This window comes from Cucumis melo, chromosome 1, assembly GCF_025177605.1.
Source record: "Cucumis melo cultivar AY chromosome 1, USDA_Cmelo_AY_1.0, whole genome shotgun sequence".
Classification (NCBI taxonomy): Eukaryota; Viridiplantae; Streptophyta; class Magnoliopsida; order Cucurbitales; family Cucurbitaceae; genus Cucumis; species Cucumis melo.
In genome coordinates, this window is record NC_066857.1 from 21,664,122 (window position 1) to 21,671,010 (window position 6,889).

The following is a 6,889-nucleotide window of genomic DNA, read 5'->3' on the forward strand; positions in this document are numbered from 1 at the left end:
TTGTGGCGTTGACACAACTTTATCAGAGCTCGCTCATGTTATTGTGTCACATCACAATTTGTCTATAAATAGAGACTACTTCTTCATTGGTAATGTGCGAACTTTGGCAAAAATACGGAGAGCAAGAGCATTTTTTCACTCATTTCTCTATTTTAGATGAGAGTCATAAAAAGAGAGAGAGGTCCCTAACCACTTCCTCCTCAATGTAAAAAGGAAAAATCAGAGGCAAAGTGTATGTGTCACACCCCGTTCTAGGTTTTTCTCCTCTAACCTAGAATGTGGTATGATTCTACTCTTTAAAAACATTCCTTTTCCAAAGTAAGATTAGTAAAATACTTTTCAAGAAATTCTATAAAAATTTCGGTAGCATCTCCTCTAAAATATGGGTTAGCCAAAACCTGTAAAGGGAGAGATTTTCACTTCTATAACTATATATACAAATTTCATAATCCACATTAGAACAAGTGTGTCTTACCACACACTCAACCAGACAATTTCAGAGCTTCAAGCAGGGTTAAGATTCCCTGATGCAATACAAAGTTAACTATATATACAAAATGAAGATTTACAAAAGATGACGAGGATTCAACCAATGCTTGTTCCTTGTTCGCTACCTGAAGGGGGAAAGAAAACATTGAAAATGTAAGTTGAAAACTCGGTTAGTGACAAGTTTCTTAGAAGTAAAAACTTATACAACATGCTGAAAAGAAAATCTGTAAAAATGCACCAATAATGAAATAATAGTTAAAAACGTCATTAACTTATAGCCACTAGTCAAACCAACAAACCTGTACTCAATCCAACCATGGCAAGACGTCTAAATATACGGCTAAAGATAGCTCGCACATGATCAAAGAATCATGCGACCAAAATTAGCTCACACATATTTAGTACCCGTCGCGATAGTAACCTCCATTCAATCCAACCATGATAGCATACTAAATACACGACCCAGAATAGCTCACACATGATCCATATCCACAAGGAAACACGCAGCCAAAGGAAGCTAACACATACTTAGCACCTACCACAGTAACAACATCCATATCGCTCCTATGTGCACATAGAGCCACCTACCATGGGTTAAGCTAGGCCCGAAGCCACATCACAATCCTCCATCCACATTCTCACCTAGACCTAGGTTCTTGAATCTTCGGTCATGGACTCTTTCAGCTCCGGAACCCCCTGACAACCATAGGTAGCGCTACGGAAACACATTCACATAGCCTTAGGGAAATCATCTTCTCGTTCGCCATAAACCTTGGTTAAACATATTTCAAAACCAAGCATAATCAAAAACTTGAAACACAATTTTATAAAGTTCAAGGCATACACATTCTTAAAATCATGATGAATAAACACTTCGTTTAAGTATAAATGAAAACAGAAACTTAAAACCCGCTTTTATAAAATTCAAGTCATAAGCATTTTTAAAATCATGATACGTAACCACATTGTTTAAACATAAATGAAAATGTAGTCATGACAAGTTTAAGCCATGGTAACTTTCAAGTGATATCATAAAATAACATGTATGTGTGCAAAGAAAGTTTGGAAATGAGCCACTCACAATCAATAACTCGATCTCTCGGGGTTATACGCTTTCCCCACTTCCATTAGGCCTAAAACAACAATTAATGTCCCTCAGCTATCTTCACATATCAAGATATCATAACTATCTCTAAAACTCTTCATCATGACAACTCAAGCTATTTAAGGTTCAATGGGTCGAATTCTCACTTTTCTTATTAAATTTGTATCATTCACCACATGCTTTAATTTTAGGTTAAAAATCCACTTTTGGACTCGTAACTTCAAACTTAACTCTTAGCACCTTAAATATCCACTTAAGCCAATCTTAGCAAATCTTTTGATCTCATACACTTTAATTTCAACTATTGATGATTTTTTAGATTTAGATTCGTTATATCAACATGAGTTAATTAACTTTGAATACTTTAAAAGATCTCCTAAACCATTTACGTTCCAGATGTAAAAATAACACCCAGCGATCTCCAAAGCTAGAAGAATGTCCCTTCTTGACCTCTAACATTCAACTTTTGGACCCGAGTATCATGGAAAATCCAACCTTAACACTTTAACTTAATGGGCATTCAAGAACTATAGGAAAACTCAACGAAACTACCCCAAACTTATCAAAGTACTCTTAGCTTCAAAAAGACAACATCCTAACCTCCTTCTCAGTTTGAAATCAAGCATCCACTACCATGGTTTACCCAATTCTATCACTAAGAATAGATGGATACTCAAGATCAACTCCAAAAACCTTAAAATCTTACCTAAGTTGTGCCAAAATGACAAATTTCAAGCATTGGAATTGCTGGACAGCGACTCAAACTCTTCTAAAACTCGAATCTACCATCAAAATGTAATGGGTATTGTGAAAATTGAGCAGAAGCTTAAGGGTATTCGAAAATCTTCCACAAACCCAACTAAAATACATTAAAATAACCAAAACCATACCCAACTCCAAGATTCAACTATCAGTGGGAATGATAGTCGTTAACGGTATAGTGATGAAAAGGTACGACTCAAATCAATTACAGGAAGCAAGCAACACATGTTTGCGGTCTGCAACGGCGCGACAAAGCCTGCATTTGACAGCTGGCTGGAGCAACGGTGAAGATGAGTTGGGCAACGCTAGCATTCGCATGGTGGTAGGTGGTGTCAGCTTGATGGATGGCAAAGCGGAGTGCACAACTCGCGGTTGATCTGTAGCTCGAGGGAGACATGGTTGAGCTACGATGAGTGATGACTGACGATCAAAAGAGAATAAAGAGAGAGGTGAACCGCTAGAAGAGAAGATGAGGGTCACGCACTCGTGAAGCTTCCGAATTCTTCTTCTCCCTCTTTTTTTAACCTTAATAATAATAAAAAAATCTAAAGAAACGACCATTATACCCCTCACTCTATAATTAGCTTTCCTTTTACTTTTATCTTCATTCTTTTCAACACCTAATAAAATAATTCAAGTTTCCTAACTAAAAATGGTTCTAAGTTTTCATTTCGAATGAATCAACTTTTTATGAGTATAAAAAATATTCCAACTTGTTTTTCGCCATTTAGGAGATATTAAATAAATAATTAAAACAAAGGAGAGCAGAACGAGGGCTTACGTTATGATAACTCGGCTTACGTTATGCTAACTCATACTCCACGACTTGTCTCATTTTCTTGTATTCCATCCTATATTTTATCAAGATCGATTTGTAATATTGACTTTTTCCCAAGAGGCCTAAAACTTTATTTATGATATTGATGTTTTCCTTCTATCATCCTCCCACATTTTTTTCTTTATCCATTCCATGTACATATAATTTTGTTTGCATAATTTAGAGTGTTTTAACACTAGAGAATCTAGTTGAATGCATTACGAGTTTTGTTTAGCTAAATACAATGATCAATACCTTATCTCATTCGAGAGAAAAGATAAAGTTTTGACTATCATTACTTAACGCATGATGACTCGCATTTTGCTAACCATGCGACAAGGAGATTGTAGCAATACAACCTTGTCGTCAAATTTCTTCCTTGCATATATCACAGAAATGCACAATATGTGCACCGAGAGGTTGCTTGCCATAATAAGAACAAATTGCTTATAGTTCAAACAAACTGATGAGATACAAATCATAGCTTAACTTTAAGTATTTGGGTCCAGAAAGGCAAGCAAGTATGATGAAATCGAGAGGTTACTCGCTTTAATTCTAAAGTTAATAGATGCTTTGTATCATCTCGAAATGTTAAACTCCCTTATTTTACACTTGATTAATTAAATATTCCTACACATTCACGACTAATCACTGAATTCATGTTTCATTACATTTCATCACCATGTCCACTTTGTTTCATATTGTGCATAACATTATACTATATAGTTGCTGTGTAGGATTAGAACGTGATATAGTTTCACTTAGGACACTAATTCCCTGAGTTCGACCCTGGACTTACTAGGAAACCTCTTTCTCCGTTGCACTTTGGATGAGAAAGAGGAAATCTTGTTCTAAATGTTACTCATTATGCATTTAGCAATGTGTGGTAGTACATGCACCTTCTATCATATGACCTTAACCTATACGCTTGCTTAGTTGCAATTAGAACCTTTCACGATACATCCACGAATAAATTTTTTAATGCATATCTCATTATGGAACAATCAATCACTCATTGAGCCTTTCAACTCATGTTTTCAAAATGTTTTCATTTCCTAGCTAATTATCGTGATTTTAGAGCTGAGCTTACCGCTGTCAGTCGTCTAGTTTGACTAGTAGATTTAGGTTGTCATTGTCCTTAATGGACTTATGTGTATGTCACTACAAGAAAAGGGTGATCTTTCAATGCACAAACGGGTCAGAAGATAAATGAAAATTCATCGGAAAAGGATTTCCAGATGCATAAAGACTCGTCGAGATCGGGGTCAAAAATTGTGTCAAGAGATCATGGAGAACTCCCGACGCATCATATTGTGCATCGGGAGATCCTCTAATTAAAAGCAAAATACCTTCAATTATTAAATTGAAGGTATCGCTTACCTTGCAGCACCTTGTTTATTGCTACAACTTCAGTTGTTTCCAAACACTTAGTCTATAACAATGTACATGTGAAATAAAATACATAACCATTGCTAATAAGAAATGTGTATGCTCATTAAATAATCCACAAAAGAAAGATAAGAGGTTTAAAATATTTGTTAACCAACATTAAGGGTGAATGAAGCATGGAATTTACAAAGATAATCTAAGTTCCCTAAGGGGTCGTTTAGCTTTCTACCTTCAAACCCTTTTACAAGATCGTTTACTTCTACCTTCAAGCAATCGTGGTTGTAAGTTGATATGTATCACTTATTGAAGGTTAAGGACACAAGAATAAACCAAGGCCACATAAATGAAATCTACAATCTAAACAAAACATACCTTTGTAGTTTTTTAGGTTAAAGATGATAGAAAACTCATTGTTTTGGCCTTGAAAAATAATGATAGAAAACCAATTACTAATTCAAATCAAGTATCTATGACATAAATAAAGTGTCAATAATGCAACAACACATGGTCGAAAGAAGCTCACAAGAAGGAGACGACCTATAAGAATAGGCTCCAGTAAGACCAAACGAATAGTTCAAAAAAAGAGTTTTAAAACAATGGAACGTGGAAGTAGCTATCCACCTCTGAGACGATTCTAGTTGACCCTTGAGATGAAAACGTGAAACATTTGCCAGTAGAAGTCTTTAAACTTAGAAATAATCGAGAATACTTTTTAAAACCGTAATGTAGCCCATTTGAAATGTATTTTTTAAATATAAAGCAAAATGTATAAAATATGGAAATATATATACACCATTAAATAAACACAGTAATACTTTTAACAAATCTATTCTTTTCAAGATTTAAAACTAAATTGGTTTGGCAACCGTATGTACAGCACATGGAGACTCATAATATGTACCTGAAAAGAGGGAAAACATTTTGAAAGGGTGAGCTAAAAAGCGAGTGACGATTTTATAAAACATACTTTAAAATAAATAACTTTAGTCTTTTATATAAATTCTTTATAAAGCATATCATAAGGTATAATTTTGAAACTTTTTTATGCTAAACTCTTTTTGCCTTTCATATATTGTTTTATCTCTGTATATTCTATACCCATGAAACTCGGTCAAGATAGTTGAGCACCTTTGGTCTTACTATTCTTTTAATAATATCGGTCAAGATAGCAGAGCACCTTCAGTCTTACTATCCTGCCAAATCTCGGTAATAGCTAACAAAGTGGTCATCAAAGTCCCATTCCCTAAACTACGCACATTGACCATCAAGAACTCGGTATATAGAATACCATGGTTTTCTTACATAAAACCATTTTCATCAAACATATGCTTTTCAAACATCTTTCTAAAATAGTAAACAATCTTATCTTAGAAGCTCAAGTTTTCTCATAAATCGTTACTTTCAAATCTAATCAATAAATACATGCTTTATTAAAACATTTCAAATTAAGCATACTCAATTACTTTTCATAAACATGCTTGCAAATCATAATCAGTATAGCTCATCACCTTGTTGGTTGACGCGAGCATAACGAATCACCTAGAGAAACTTCTTCATTTTACTTGTCTTCTTTTATCAAAATCTTGTATTAAGACAAGAAAAAACGTAATAAACAAACGTTTTGTCTTTTGCAGTTCATAATTCGTATAGTTCTTAATTTCACAAGATTTCCTATGCGTTATCTTACTTTTATGGCAATATTAATTCATTATTCTATATAAAAGGTTATAATAACTTGTAGAAATCACGTTATCACAAAACAAAACAAAGTGTCGCTTGCAAAAGGTATTTCTCACAAACAAGGGGTCGCTCTCTTTGGTATCGTTTTGAATGGTGTCGCTTACACGGGTGACACTCTTTTAGTTTTGCTGATTTTTCTCTATGTTGCTTGTATCGATCCCTATGGTATCGCTCAGTAATTATCACTCTTATAACATCTCTAACCCCTAAACCACACAGAACACACTAAAACCTAAAAATGGCTGCCCTATTTAGTTCAACAAACTCCAATCCTAACAAAAAATCGCATGCACCATGAAGTAGAAAATGCACTTATCGAAGTGTTAGAGTATTAGCAAGGGGAATTCGAAAAAAGCAAGTCAAATTCAATAGTGGAAGCAATTTGGCGGTGGAACAAATACGATGGTGGAATATGGCATGTCCAACTAAGAGTGAGTCGTTACGTTTGAACTTTCTTGCTAAAACTAAATTTTCGATTTGTGGAATTGAGAAAGGGCAACGAAAATTGCAAGAACAAGAACCTCAAGGAAGGGCAATTCAATAATCTTAAATACTTATAATGTCATAAGAGGATCAATTGGCATTTT